The 16,491-nt window shown below is 38.3% G+C and overlaps 1 protein-coding gene and 1 long non-coding RNA gene across 2 annotated transcripts in view; both read right to left on the bottom strand.

Moving 5' to 3' along the window:
* Positions 1-16,491, bottom strand: part of LOC109815502 (protein ZINC INDUCED FACILITATOR-LIKE 1) — an 84,481-nt gene that overhangs the window by 47,700 nt on the left and 20,290 nt on the right. The gene's annotated exons all lie outside the window — the stretch shown is intronic.
* Positions 859-1,822, bottom strand: LOC145950942 (uncharacterized). Its single transcript, XR_014428768.1, has 2 exons — positions 1,264-1,822; positions 859-1,083 (listed from the first exon to the last, which is right to left on the bottom strand). It is a non-coding gene; the product is annotated as an uncharacterized LOC145950942 (long non-coding RNA).

The raw sequence follows: 16,491 nt of genomic DNA on the forward strand, positions 1-16,491 counted from the left end.
TGCGAGTTTTGATTTGGGAAAATTTTGTCTTTTCAAGATAGCCTAACTTATAATGCTACGTTTTATAATTTTAAACCAAGTTTAAACGAGTCTAAATTTGAACAAGACCAACTTACTTAGGCTAGCTATACGCAAATCCAAGTTTAGTGAGTTATAAAAGAACTATTAAGATCGATCTAGTAGTGATGATTGAAATAATATACATAGGATCTTAGGTTTGAATTTTAGTTATTGTTGTAATTTTTACTTATAAAAAAACTTAACAAACTACAAATCTAACTAATTTAGTGAGATTATATAACCGAAGTAGTAAACTAATTATTTATTTTAATTAGTAGTATAAACTTAGGATACTAACTAATATAATGTCCTAAACTAATTATCAATGTCCTAAACTTAGGCTTCTAACTAATACAAGTCCTAAACTAATTATCTAAGTTAATAATTAATATACTAAACAAAACTATAATTATCTACTTTGGATAAAAAAAATTTATAAAAAAAACCTTAGTAACTCATACATTACACAAAACATCTAAACAACTAGCCACACAAGTCCCATATAGGAGAGCAAAAAATAAAAGAACTAAATTAAAAAAAAAAAAAAATACAAGTCTTTTAAGACATTTAACCAAACACATGATATGCATACAAATAAACGAACAAAAGTAGCCCCTCCATCCACAAAGCAAATCTTTAAAAATGGAAAACAACCAACCCACAACAATCAATAACAATCAACATACAAATGAGAGGAAAACAAAGAAGAACAAACCAAGATTGGATTGCAACAAAGAAGAAAACGAGCACGAAAGGGTAGTAAAACATTGCAAGGGAGAATTCGAAGGTGGTCAAAAATGGGAAGAACGAACAAGAACTGTATCAATAAAAAAAAATGAGAGTGCAAACACAAAATGGCATCACAACAGTGTATTAAAACACTACACTACAATAGTTATAGTTTAACCGATGTATTATAATTAATAGTGTACATGTAAAGGAATACTTCTCTCCCTCTTACTGATGTCTTCACTCCTTTTTACTCTATGATTCGATATTTTGTCCGTGCCGAGGGAGGTTCACCTGCAAAATACATTTTGAGGCTCAAGTAAGTTACCCTATGAAAGTATTAAATGCAAATAATGAACATTGACTTTTACCTTGAGATACAAACTATTGATACCGACCATAATGGACCTCAATCCCAATGGGCCATAAGTTAAGGTTATCAATTAGGTAATACATTGATAATTAATTTCATACCAATGATTAAGTCATAGTCGCCTTTGTCATCATAATTCATGTTGCGGGTCTCCATGTCCCATTTGGTCCTATCGCCCATTGACGAACAAAACTTGTTTGTGTGAACCCTTGGGCTACCAAAGGTTCTAAGGGGGTTGAACTTGTTTATGTGAACCCTTCAGTTGTCGAGGGTGCTAAAGGGGTTGAACTTGTTTGTGTGAATCCTTCGATTGTTGAGGGTGCCGAGGGGATTGAATTTTTTTGTGTGAACTCTTCAAGTGCCGAGGGTCCTAAGAAGTTGAACTTGTTTGAGTAATCCCTTTAACTACCAATGAATTTGAAAGGTGTGGTTAAGGTTTTATTCATATGATCGCTTTGGCTACTAATGGTGCCGAAATGGGTAATTGCATCCTCATGGGATTCTTTAGTTATCAAGAGTGTCGACAAGGTCTTAAATTTGCGGATTTTTGGTGGTCGAATGGCCTACTGATATACATGTCTCCCAACCTTAGAGAGAGAAAAATTGAATAAGGGTAGAAATAAGAAGTAGGGTTTGTTAAGGGACTGTCGCAATCCGAAATTTCCCGATCTCGCGACCTACGGTTTAGACATCCTTTTAAAAGTCTCATTAATCAAGGAATGTCCGGACACCAGACTAACCCTTAATTAATGGTTTTGAAAATAGGTTCATGGAGTCGCCACTAATATTTTACTCAAAATATTGGAAAAAGAAAAGGTTTTTTAAAAATCCAATAATGGCCTTGATAACCATAATTGGGTTCGAGAGTCGGTTACATGTAGGGAAGGTGTTAAGCACCCCTACAGCGCCCTCAATCGGTACCCTATGATGAAGTTAATATAATAAGAAATAATAAATTAGATATTAGATCCCCTTTTATGAATTATTATTTACATGCTTGAAATTTAAATTAAACAATTGACTTTGAAATATCTACATGATTGCGTTTATTATAACAATATTTATCAAAAATAAGAAAAAACGAGAGAGAAGAAGATTTAATTGAAATACCTCGTATCAAGCTTTGTTAAATCTTTCGATATGGAGTCTAGGTGCTTTGTGGCAACCTTTCACACCACAATGACTCACAAAATATCAAGAAATACAAGAGAGAGAAAAAAAGAGAAAGAGAGAGAAATTTCGTATTCTAAGGAGTCTGGACGAAATTTTTGGACCCCTTGAGAAATGAGCCCAAGCAGTCTATTTATAGACTTTAGAAAGGGTCCAGAACGGCCCGTTCCAAAATCGGAACGGCCCGTTCTGGATATGGCCGTTACGTGTAAATTTTGTAACTGGAACGGTCTGTTCTGAAATTGGAACGCCCCGTTCCGGAGATAAAATTAACACATCCTTTGGTAGACTAGAACGGGCGTTCCAAACAAGTATCTTTAGGCTCTTTTTGTAACTTGGAACGGCCCGTTCCAGTTTGGGAACGGCCCGTTCCAGTTAAAGTTTTAGCCCTCTTTTGAAGATTGGAACGGCGCGTTCCAATCTTGGAACGGCGCGTTCCAATCTTGGAACGGCCCGTTCCAATTTAGGAACAGCCCGTTCCAAATTAGGGTTTTTGGCCCTTTTAGGAACTCGGAACGGACCGTTACAAATTGGGAACGGCCTGTTCCGGTTTTAGAAACAGCCCGTTCCAGTCTTCTAAAATTAGCTTATTTGGGCTTTTGGGCCTTCTAAAGTCCTGTCTTGTTGGTTGCATGCCCCCGGACGAAATTGGGTGTCTACAGTTGCCCCTCTTTACTTGTCCTTTGGAATAGCTGTGTTGCTTTTCCAAAGGCAAGTAAAGACGTAGACATTTCGTTCGGGTCTTCTTCTCATCTCTGTGTTGATGCTTCTACGTTGCTTCCCTTGGATAGGTGTATTTGCTTGTATCCTCACCCTTTAGAGCAGTTGCGTACTCTATTGGGTAACAAGGCTGACAAACTGTACACCTGATCTTCAGTCTTCGAGTAGAAGCTCCATTATTTCTCTTATGATAGTGAGGTAAAAATTCGGATCTTCACTATTGTTTTGACAATAGATACCTTCACGTTGTTTCCTTTGGGTAGACGGTGTTCCCTATATCCTTGCCTCTTGGAGCAACTAAGTGTTGGATTGTATGCTCTATTGGGTGTCAAGGATGGTGAACCGAAACATCTAGACTTCAAGATCCATGTGAATGCCCTATGTCGCTTGCTATGTCTGAATCTTCTCCTTTACTTCAGCAGTGTAGATGCCCCCACACCATTTCTTTCGGGTAGATGGTGTTTACCTGTATCCTTGTCCCTAAGAGCAACTGAGTGTTGGTTTATATGCTCCGTCGGGTGATAAGGATGGTAAACCAAAACATCTAGGCTTCTAGTCTTGATGTAGATGCTTCCTACTACTTCTGCTTGTCTCATGGTAATGTGTTTCTTTATTTGTGGCTTGTTAAAGAGGGAGTATATTCTGAGCTCAGCCTCTCCAAGCTGGACTGATATTTAGGGCTTCAGCCGGCCCATTGCTAGTTTTGGGGTCTAGCAACCCTTACCGATCTTGTACTAGTTTTAGGGATCTAGCAACCCTTACCGATCTTGTACTAGTTTTAGGGATCTAGCAACCCTTACCGATCTTGTACTAGTTTTAGGGATCTAGCAACCCTTACCAATCTTGTACTAGTTTTAGGGATCTAGCAACCCTTACCGATCTTGTACTAGTTTTGGGGATCTAACAACCCTTACCGATCTTGTACTAATTTTAGGGATCTAGCAACCCTTACTGATCTTGTACTAGTTTTGGGGATCTAGCAATCCTTTCTGATCTTGTACTAGTTTTGGGGATCTAGCAATCCTTACCGATCTTGTACTAGTTTTGAGGATCTAGTAACCTTTTCTAATCTGGTACTAGTTTTGGGGATCTAACAACCCTTACCGATCTTGTACTAGTTTTAGGGATCTAGCAACCCTTACCGATCTTGTACTAGTTTTGGGGATCTAGAAACCCTTTCTGATCTTGCACTAGTTTTGGGGATCTAGCAACCCTTACCGATCTTGTACTAGTTTTAGGGATCTAGCAACTCTTACCGATCGTGTACTAGTTTTGGGGATCTAGCAACCCTTTCCGATCTTGCACTTGATGTCTTCTTGTGGGTGTTGTGGGATGAAAGACTGCCCCTAAGTGGATGGGCAGGAGATGTTTGATGTGCCCCTATGTTGGTGGGCAGGGATAGATGGATGATAGGGATTCTAGTGTTGTCCTTGCTATAGGAGTATTGTGATGCCTCTCCAGGCGCTGATCTTGTGGTAGAAATATTTTCTAAACTTTATTTTGCTTAGCTTTGGCTTTTTCAACATGTATGAAGCTTGCCTTTTTCTATTTTATCTTTTATTGTCATCATTGGTGGAGGGATCCCATCCCATGATGATGTTATTTGCTCAATCTTTATTGATGAGTATTATTTTGGAAGCCACTCCTGGCTTTGGTAAGGAAAACATTCCTAGTCTTGGCATTCTCTTGGATCATCCTTCATTTGGTAAGGAAGTAAGGCGTGATGGCCTCTTCCTGCTTATAGGCTTGCTTATTTGGTCGATTCCATTCTATTCCACTATTGATATGTCTTTGCTTAGTGGACACATAGAATCACTTGGGGTTGCCATTTGACACCGCTTCGACTCATGCTTGGCTATTGAGATTTTACGAGTGCTTTGTCCTAATGACTTCTTCTGAACCATAGCAAGTAGCATGCATGGATGCATGGATGCAATGAAAATGCAAGACAGGAATGATTCTTTTATTTATTTTTTGTGTAATGCCCTTCCATATGCCCCTAACTCATATGCATGCGATGCAGTTTATGCTCATGTGTTTGTTCCTAAAGATGCAATTCATTTTTTTTATGTCGGGAAATTAACCTGTACGCATTAAGGTTAATGATGACGATTCCTTTTTATCCATGTCATTTTTTATTATTGTAGGGATATGTTCCTTTGAACCCAAGCTTTTAGTGGCTCATTGATTATCCAGTTGATGTGTAGTCAAGCGTCTCCCTGCTCTGTTTGGGGACATCTCGATCTTTCCTCTGTGAGTATTCATTGTGCATTCTCCATGTATATTTTCGGTACCATTTTAATGCCATAAGGGTCAAGAGAAAAGAAAGAAAAAAGGATGGTTGTATTTTTTCAAAAGGTTGTTTAGAAGGGATTTTTTTTTTCAAAAAGGATTTTTAGAAGAATGGCTGGCCAAGGTGGGCTTTAGTGTTTATGGCTATTAAACAAGGCATATTTGTTACAAAGAAGCTATCATTGTTTTTTAGCCTTTTGGAAAGTGGAGTGATGACTTGGGGTCGCGCTTTGATTGAATGGTTACCCTGAGTTGCCTTTCAATTTTCAACTCAAGTTGCTGCTTTAATGTCCTAACTTTTGCCTAGGTCACTTGGGATGTGTTTCCTAGCAGACATTTTTCTTTTGATCCTTACTTTTGCCTAGGTTACCCAATTTTGCTTGTGGGTTGCCTAGTAGATCTTGCCCTAACTTTTGCGCAGCCCCCTTAGTGGGTTTCCTGTCGGGCCTTCATTTTTTGCAGCGCTCGTGAGGTATGGGATACCCTATTTTATTAAACCCAGTCATGTTTGGATTCTTGATTGTTCCTTTATTATCCTTTCCATGCTATTATTGAGTAACATCTTTGTCGTAAATAGATCTTGTTTATTAAGGGTTAATGGATGAGGCCTAGAGTGAATATTTTAAAGGGAGAAGAGAAATGAAAGAATGTTATGGCATTTAAAACAGTACTTCCAATTTACACGTGCCCCTTTAGCAAAGCTCGGAGGCCCGGGCATGCCCCGAGTTCGTGATTCGTACACAGAGAGATTAACCAAGGTTGCCCCCTAGAGAGGCATGGTTGACGATTGGTTGAACTACGTTAGGAACGCATTCCCACTTGATTGAATGTGGGTGTTTCAACTTCGGAGAGAAACCTTTATGAATTCTTGCTTTCTAAAGGGAATACTCAAGCCGCCTTTCAGTTTTTAACTCGAGCAAACATTGCTTTTTTTTATATATATATCCCTGACTTTTGCGTAGGATGTATCCTATCGGGATTTTCATACTTTTTCTTTACCCTAATTTTTGCCTAGGACGCCCTTTACGGGTTTTTATCCTAGCGGGTTTTTTGTCGTGCAATGTCTTTTATTCTTCAATTGGGTTTTGTCTTGTAATTCCCTAGAAGCAAGGATTCATCCATTCTTGATCATTCCTCTTATCCCAACAGTTGTTATTTTCGCATGGGGAACTCTCAATGTTTGAATCATCAATTTGGGGGTGTTATGCCCCCTAGTCTTCTTGCGTAATTACTGGTTTTTTTAAGTGCTTCCAATTTGATGTATCAAATTTGCACTTGATTACCAGTGATCTCATTATTCGATTAACATGCACAGGTTAGGTTTCCCTTTTTGTTCTTATTTATTATTTGCCGGGAAGACATGTTATCTATATGAAGTGCAAAATAGGATGCAAAGATGATTGAGAAATTCAACAAATATCATTCTCATTGATTTGTTTGTTTAGAGAACACTCTTTGTACAAGATCTTTCGGTGCACTTTGATGATGTTGTTGCAGGCTACAAAAGCTCATGCTTGAATGATATCCCTATAGACATGCTTGCTCGTTCATTGATTTGCAATTAATCTTCGTTTCTTCTCAGATTCTCTTCTTGTTATTCCCATCAGAAGTAACCGTCAATAGGATCTTCGGGTTCCCCACTATTTTGGTGATTACCAAAATTTTCATCTTTATTGACGAGTTTGATGAGTCAGAGAAGAAAGATGTGGTTTGGAGTGATTTGATAATGAATTGGAGGTGTAAGGGTGCTTATTATCAAATTATGTTCTTTTGAAGCAAATTCTTTTTCTCTCTTTTTTTTTTTGCTTCAATTTCTTTTTTTTTTATTTGCGTGCCTCCTTTTTGAAATTTCAAATAATCTCCTATTTGAATTGAGGAATGACATCTTTCTAGATTGGAAGAAGTTTGAGAAGATGTAGAATTTGCCTTCTTTTGAAAGGATGACGAGAGTTCAAAGTCTAGTAGGCCTCCTTAGTATAAGGACACACGATTCTTGTACTTTAGAATGTTCTCCTTTATCAAAAATCTTTGCATGCTATTTGTCTTCCATTTTTAATGAATGTATATGCTAAATTAAAATATGCATGATATTTGTTTTCTACCTAAATTTTATCATGTTTTTGACTAAGGGTTATGATGCATGATGATTTTTTTTTGCTATTTTTTTTTTGTTTTTTTTTGTGTTTTTTTTTTGAAATAAAAAACCCTATATGATGCTTTAGAGTTAGGGTATACAAAAGGGAGTTAAAAATTTTATCATATTTTTTTTATTAATATCTATTTTTTTTGTAATTCTTATCCATTTGAAATAAATAAACACGAACAAATGCAACACACATATGCTCAAACAAATGTACACCCACGAACAGTCACGTTTAAATCTTTGGTTTGTGGTCCTTGCAAGAAAAGTGCATTGTATAGGATAGTTCTAATCTCACTAGTCTTAAGGCCCCCAAGGTGCCCCCATTATAGGGACCCAGTATCTCGATCGCCATCACCTGGCAAACTCTAAGGTTTGTCGCAGTATTTCGGGTTAGAGTAACCGGTTATCACATTGAGTGTGATTTCCGACAAGGCTCGCAGGCTCCAAGGCCAAACTTGGGCCATTCGTACGTCAACCACTCCCTATGTTTATTACCCTCATGCCCCCGGGTGTAGGGGGAACTGTTGTGTGCAAAGGATTTTGTACAATTTTATTCAAACAGATGCAGAATTTAAACAAACAAACAGATATTAAACCCAAACAGATAAAGAAAACAAAGAAAAAGGAAAAAATATTTAAATTATTATTTTTATTTTATTAACTTCATCAATTAAATGGGTCTGACCCTCTTAAAACGTCCCTAGTGGAGTTGCCATCTTTCCAACCCGAATTTTTCCAATCTTGCGACCTATGGTTTAGACAACCTTTTAAAAGTCTCATTAATCAAGGAATGCCCAGATACCAGACTAATCCTTAATTAATGGTTTTGAAAATAGGTTCATGGAGTCGCCACCAATATTTTACTCAAAATATTGGAAAAAGAAAAGGTTTTTAAAAATCAAATAATGGCCTTGATAACCATAATTGGGTTCGGGAGTCGGTTACGTGTAGGGAAAGTGTTAAGCACCCCTACATCGCCCTCAATCGGTACCCTATGATGAAGTTAATGTAATAAGAAATAATAAATTAGATATTAGATCCCCTTTTATGAATTATTATTTATATGCTTGAAATTTAAATTAAACAATTGACTTTGAAATATCTACATGATTGCGTTTATTATAACAATATTTATCAAAAATAAGAAAAAAAGATAGAGAAGAAGATTTAATTGAAATACCTCGTATCAAGCTTTGTTAAATCTTTCGATATGGAGATTCTAGGTGCTTTGTGGCAATCTTTCACACTACAATGACTCACAAAATCTCAAGAAATACAAGAGAGAGAAAAAGAGAGAAAAAGAGAGAAATTTCGTATTCTAAGGAGTCTGGACAAAATTTTTGAACCCCTTAAGAAATGAGCCCAAGCAGTCTATTTATAGACTTCAAAAAGGGTCCAGAACGGCCCGTTCCAAAATTAGAACGGCCCGTTCTGGATATGGTCGTTACGTGTAAATTTTGTAACTGGAACGGCCCGTTCTGAAATTGGAACGCCCCGTTCCGGAGATAAAATTAACACATCCTTTGGTAGACTGGAACGGGCGTTCAAAACTAGTATCTTTAAGCTCTTTTTGTAACTTGGAACGGCCCGTTCCAGTTAAAGTTTTAGCCCTCTTTTGAAGAGTTTGGAACGGCCTGTTCCAATCTTGGAACAGCGCGTTCCAATCTTGGAACAGCGCGTTCCAATCTTGGAAAGACCCGTTCCAATTTAGGAACAACCCGTTTTAAATTAGGGTTTTCGGCCCTTTTAGGAACTCGGAACGGCCCGTTCCAAATTGGGAACGGCCCGTTCCGGTTTTGGGAACAGCCCGTTCCAGTCTTCTAAAATTAGCTTATTTGGGCTTTTGGACCTTCTAAAGTCCTGTCTTGTTGTTTGCATGCCCCCGAACGAAATTGGGTGTCTACAGGGACACATCATTAGTAACTACTACGTTAGTTACATTTCTCGAGACGGTTGAGATGAAGAGTCATGTGATTTGCATCATTGGATCACTTAGATCTAATAGTTACAATAAGGGATTTCATCTTGCCTTCTCTTGTAGAAATACTATATGTTTGTGTGAGTGGTGGAGTCCACTTTCACCATTAGTATTGTTGTCTAAATCTGAGTGATCATACTATGTTTATTGAGCCGAGTGTTTTAGGGTTCAATCGATATGTATACATTTATTTATTATGGTTGAAGGGTCTGATCATGCTTCGATTCGAGAGTCTTTGGTAGGGTTATCTCTATTAAGTCTGTCATCTGAGTTTTCTAAACTATTATCGTCATTCTTTGCATCATTGAGTGGTACAACAAACGGGGAGGGGGGAAGGGCAGTTGATTGGAAGTGATCTAGAAGTGATTTCCATTGAGAGTAAGGGCACAGTGGGTCTAAGGGGTGGGGAAGATAGTCTGAGGAAGCCTTCGATTAGTGGTTCGGTAAGTCGGCCAATGCATAAGCGAGTGCCCAATCAAAAGCAATATGGACCAGTTGTGATACCTAGATTTACTTGGGTTAATGGGAAATGGCAACCTATTTATCATGATATCGAGATACCTGGATGATTGCCAACTTCTTGGAGTGCACCAAATGCTTGACTTTTGATGATTCAGAGGTTCCCTACCTGATAAGCACTATTGCTTACCAAAACAATGCATCATCGTATCTCAATTACGTCTTTTTAAGGAAACATGAAGCTAACATGGATTTTTTTTTGTTTATGATTATCTGTTTCAAGACCTAAAAGTGAAGTTGTCGTTTGATGACTTCACGATGGTGGTTTTGAGAATGTTGAACGTGGCGCCAACTCAACTACATGCTAAAAATTGGGCCCAATTACAAGCATTCAACCATTTTTGTCTGTGCTTAAACATAGTGTCAATGCCGTCATTATTTTTACATTTTTACTATACTTAACCAGTCGATTTGGTAAAGGAGTTCTCGTTGATCAAGGTCTCAGAACAACAACTATTGGATAGTTATACTTCTTCTTACAAAAACATCAAGGGTGGTTTTTTTTAGAATAACCATTAGGATGAAAGATAGGCGTTTTTTTGTGACAGGGATGAGAAAAGTTAATTTCCTTTTTATTGAACTTGTGTCCCTCGACTTTATGACACCTTACCGAGAGAAGATCTTTCAACCAAAGAACATGTCGGGCTGGACTTGTTATTACACCTTACAAGGCGCTTGCCTACTAAGCATTTAATTAACATGATTGAATCACCTAAGCTTGAAAATCACTTAGTAAGATATTGTTCCTATTGCTTCCCAGAGGTAAAAATTCTATCGATGTTGACTTGGTTGTTTTTACAGGGATAATGGTGACTAGTGGTGGAGACGAGTTGAATATCCTGAACTTGCTCTCTAGCCGAACCTAATAGGCTCGTCAATCTAGGATTTTACAAGGGAGGGAGTAAGGGACAATCATAGTGCCGAGGCTAGTGATTGATTGATGTATGCCTCCCAAGTTGAGCCGCAAAATATAAGGAGAAGAAGGGCCATAAGGATAAAGACTCCCACCAAAGTGGTCATCACAAGAGGAAAGAAGATAGAGTGCAGGCTGAGAAGGTGAAGAAGATGAAACAACAACACTTCTAGATTCTTCTAGATTCTTCGTGATGGAACCTGTCGGGGAGTTGGTGAGCATGAAGAATAATCTTGAAGATGCCAAGACAGCCACAATTGAGGCCGTGTAAGAAATTGTTAAGATTGTAGATGAGAATAAGAAATTTTTGCAGTTATGCTCAATAGGCTTCAATATGAGAATGACACGATGAAGTTGGACATTTGCATGCTAACTAAATAAAGGAGAAGGAACATAAAAGAAGTCAACTACATTAAGGCCAATTTGGCCAGCTTCAAAGAATATGCAAAGAGTAAGGTCATGGCACGACATGAGGCTAGGTTCAATCAAACCATTCAACAAGAAAAGTTTTTTTGTCATCTACTAGAAGACTTTGAGTTTGACATAGGGCAAGACTTCTATGAAGAAGCTTTCATGCCATTTGGTGAGGTTCCTGAGGGAGCCACACCAAACCTTGATGGCCCTATGTAGAGAGAAGGAATTGCAGCCATTGATAAAGATGAGACTCGCCTTGAGACTGAGGGCAATCAAGCCAAAGAGGAAGATAACGCTGATGAGGAGCAGAATGTGGTTGACCAATAGGTATTTTATTTATTTCATGATGTTGTATACATGGGTCGATGGTGTCCTTTTTGATTGTAGACACTCACTTTCGTCCGGAGGCACACAAACAAGAAAATGGACCTCCGTTATGAAGGGAAGGAGCTTCCGAAGTAGGCAAACAACAAGACAGGACATCAGAATGCCTAAAGGCCAAATAAGGTGGTTTTAGTCGCCCGGAACGGGCTGTTCCAAAATCAGAACGGGCCGTTCTGACCCCCGGAACGGGCCGTTCCAATATCAGAACAGGTCGTTCCAACAAGACTAAAACACCTAAAGAGTCCCAGGCTGGAACGGGTCGTTCCAATACCAAAACGGACCATTCTAAACAAGTCAAATTTGGAACGGGCCGTTCTGGAAAGGGCAACTTTGTGTTAATTTCCACTCTGGAACGGGCCGTTCCAAGGTGCGTAATTTGCACATAACGATTGGCCTAGAACGGGTCGTTCCGAATCCGGAACAGGTCGTTCTTACCACCTTCTGATTCCTATAAATAGAAGCCTCGGGCACAATTCTCATGGCAGCCAGAGAAATTTTGAATAAGACTCATTTGAACACGAAAATTCTCTATATCTCTCCCCTCTATTGTATTTCTTGAGATTTGTGTTGCATCTCTATCTTCTTTCTCCTTTCTATTGTATTTCTTGAGATTTGTGAGGCATACTATAGTGTGAAAGGTCGCCACAAAACACCTTCTCCATATTTGAAGATTCAATAAAGCTTGTTCAAGAGGTATTTCAGTCAATCTTCTTCTCTCCCTTTTATTTCTCATCTTTATTTTTTTTTTGTTATGTAGATATTTTAGGGTTAATCGCTTAATTTATATTTTAAGCATGTAAATAAACATTAATAAAGGGGATTCAATATTTAATTTATTAATTCTTATCGTGTTAATTTCATCATAGGTACCGATTTAGGGCGTTGTAGGGGTGCTTAATACCTTCTCTACATGTAATCGACCCCCGAATCCAATTCTGGTTATCAAGGCCATTATTGGACCTTAAAAACCTTTTCTTTTTCCAATGTTTTGAGTAAAACATTGGTGGCGACTTTATGAACCTATTTTTAAAATCATTAGTTAAGGATTAGTCTGGTGTCCGGGTATTCCTTAATTGATGAGACTTTCGAAAGGATGTCTAAACCATAGGTCGCGAGATCATAAATTTTCGGGTTGCGACATTGATCTATTAATCAAGTAGCTTTTTATGGTGGGATGACATTGCCCATATTGAATGAAAATAATGTTTCATTTTGTCCTTTTATTTTTAACAAAATATGTTGAAAATGTTTTAAGGTAAAATTTGGCCAATTGATAAAAGTATAATGCCTCCTTGTTTGAGTCGTGTTGGGATAGATAATATTTACTAACAATTGGACCGAGTGAGCATTCTTTTACCGAGTGAGTACCTAAGAGGGAAACTTAACATGACATCTAGAGGCACTTCCTTGGTAGAGTGGGTACTCTGGAGGCAAACCTGTTTAAAATTTTGTTGAATGTACATCCTTGGCTGAGTGGGTGTTTGAGAAGTAAACCTTATTTACAATTTGCCAAAAGTACATCCTTGGCCGAGTGGGTACTCGAAAAGGGAACTTGTTTAAAATTTTGCAGATGGTACATCATTGGATGAGTGAGCACTTGGGAGGGAAACCTTGTTTAAAATTTTGTGAAGGTTCATCTTTGGCCGAATAGGTACTTGGGATGGAAACCTTGTTTAAAATTTTGCGAAAGGTACATCCTTGGCCAAGTGGATACTTGGGAGGGAAACCTTGGCACAATTTGTTGAAGGTACATGAACACAACATATTTGTCACAACCCAATAAATTTTGATCTTGCGACCTATGGTTTAGAAATCCTTTTGAAAATCTCATCAATTAAGGAATGCTCGGAGACCAGACTAATCCTTAATTAATGGTTTTGAAAATAGGTTCATGGAGTCGCCACCAATGTTTTACTCAAAACATTGGAAAAGGAAAAGGCTTTTAAAGATCCAATAATGGCCTTGATAACCAGAATTGGGCGGGGGTCGATTACGTGTAGGGAAGGTATTAAGCACCCCTACAACGCCCTTAATTGGTACCCTTATGATGAAGTTAGCATAGTAAGAATTAATAATTTAAATATTTAATCCCCTTTATGAATTGCTATTTACATGCTTGAAATTTAAATTACACGGTTAATCCTAAAATGTCTACATGATTGCTTTTATTATAAAAATATTTGAAATAAGGGAATAGAGAAAAAGAGAGAATCGACTAAAATACCTCTTAAACGAGCTCTGTTAAATAGTCAAATATGGAGATCTTTAGGTGCTTTGTGGCAACCTTTCACACTACAATATGCCTCACAAATCTCAAGAAATACAATAGGAGGGAGAGAGAGAAAATTTTCGACCTCAAAGGAGTCTTATATGAAATTTCCCGACCTGGAGAACAGTGCCCGAGTTGTCTATTTATAGACGTCAAAACTGACTAGAATGGCCCATTCCAGATTTGGAATCATTCTGGGCCAGTCCGTTATGGATAAAATATGAATTTGGAATGGCCCGTTCCAAAATTTGAACGGCCCGTTCTAGGTTCGAATTTTACTCATAACAACCTATTTTGGAATGGTGCATTCCAAACTAGGGTTTTAGGCCTTTTTAGGAACTTGGAACAGCTCGTTCCAATTTAGGAACGTCCCGTTCCAAGTTGGGAGCGACCCCTTCCGATTTTGGAACAACCTATTCTGGGCTACTAAAACTAGCTTGTTTAGGCTTTAGGCCTTCTGATGTCGTGTCCTATTGTTTCTATACTTGGGAGCTCCTTTTCTTTAATAATGGGTGTCCATTTCATTGCTTTTGTTGGTCTAGACGAAATTGGGTGTCTACAGCTACCCCTCTTTAATTGTCCTTTGGAATAGCTATGTGTTGCTTTTCCAAAGGCAAGTAAAGACGTAGACATTTCATTCGGGTCTTCTCCTCGTCTCTTTGGTGTTGGCGCTTCTACATTGTTTCCCTTCGATAGGTGTATTTGCTCGTATCCTCGCCCTTTTAGAGCAGTTGAGTGTTAGTTGCATACTCTATTGCGTAACAAGGCTGACAAACCGTACACCTGATCTTCAGTCTTCAAGTAGATGCTCCATTGTTTCTCTTGTGATAGTGCGTTCTTTTATTTGTATCTTATTGAAGAGGGAGTATTTTCGTAGCTCAGCTTCCCTCATGGCTTTTTCGTATACCGGATTGGGAGGTGACTACCGTCTCTCCAGACCTTTCCCTCACGCCTATGTCGTATGCCAGATTGGGAGGTGAGTACCATCTCTCCAGACCTTTCCCTCATGGCTCTGTCGTATATCGGATTGGGAGGCGAGTACCGTCTCTCCAGACCTTTCCCTCACGCTTATGTCGTATACTGGATTGGGAGGTGAGTACCATCTCTCCAGACCTTTCCCTCACAGCTCTGTCGTATATCAGATTGGGAGGTGAGTACCGTCTCTCTAGACCTTTCCCTCACGGCTTTTTCCTATACCGGATTGGTTAATCATTGGTAAGGAATAAATTATCAATGTATTACCTAATTGGTAATCCTAACTTACGACCCATTGGGATTTGGGATCACTATGGTCAATATAAATAGTTCGTATCTTAAGGTAAAAGTCACTATTTATTTTTGCATTTAATACATTGAGAAGGTAACTTACTTGAGTGCCATAGTGCCTTTTGTAGGTGCACCCCCTTCTTGCAGACAAATAATCGGATCGTAGAGTAAAAAAGAGTGAAAGCATCAACAAGAGATAAAGAGAAGTATCTGTTTAGAAGTATATTTTAGCACTCACCATGGGGCCCGAATAAAGAGAAGGCCCATCATCGTTCTAATCATAATTCAAGTTACGAGCCTCCACATCCTATTTGGTCCTATCGACCACTGACAATCAAAACTTTTTTGTGTGAACCCTTTAGCTATCGAGGGTGCCGAGGGTGTTAAACTTGTTTGTGTGAACCCTATGAATGAAGAGGGTGCGAAAGGGGTTGAATTTGTTTGTGTGAACCCTTCGCCTGCCGAGGGTGCCGAACTGAAGGGGTTGAATTTGTTTGCATGAACTCTTCAACTATCGAGGGTGCTGAAGGGTTGAACTTGCTTGAGCAATCCCTTTGACTACCAATGATGCCAAAAGGAGTGGTTAAGATTTTATTCATGCGATCCCTTTGGCTACCAATGGTGCTGAAGGGGATAATCACATGTTCATGGGGGTTCTTTAGTTATTGAGAGCATTGAGAGGGTCTCAGATTTGCTGGTTTCCAGTGGCTGAATGACCTATCTAGTATAAATAGTATTATTTTCAAAAATGCACTATGCCATATATTTCATGTGTTGTAGGGAAACCTGTGACACTCTTTTGCTCCAAAATGTTTTAACATTATTATGATAATGAAAGGCAAAAATTTACTATAATAAAACTCAAGCATTTAATAACAAATAGGGAATATTAGTTGCAAAATAAAAGATATTTAGGCACTAAAATGGTCTTTACAAATCCTCAAAGAAAACATATTATTCAAACCATAATGAAACATGTTCATAAACAAGAACAAAAGTCTAACTAATCCCAACCTTGATGTCAAAACTATCAGAGCAACCCAAAAAATGAATAAAAGCCTAAGCTTTATCTTTTGTAATATCATCCTACTCAACATGATCATGCTAAGTTGTATGACAATTTTTCCAAATAATAAAGCAAGCAAAAACAAAAGGAGTGAGAATATATCTCATACATGTTAAGAATATACAAGAAAGTCATATAGTACCTAAAAGCACATCACAAAGTCACATCTCAAGCACAAACACACTCCCCATTGAA

Source organism: Cajanus cajan, chromosome 8 (assembly GCF_000230855.2).
Source record: "Cajanus cajan strain Asha chromosome 8, NIPB_CcT2T_4, whole genome shotgun sequence".
Taxonomy (NCBI): domain Eukaryota; kingdom Viridiplantae; phylum Streptophyta; class Magnoliopsida; order Fabales; family Fabaceae; genus Cajanus; species Cajanus cajan.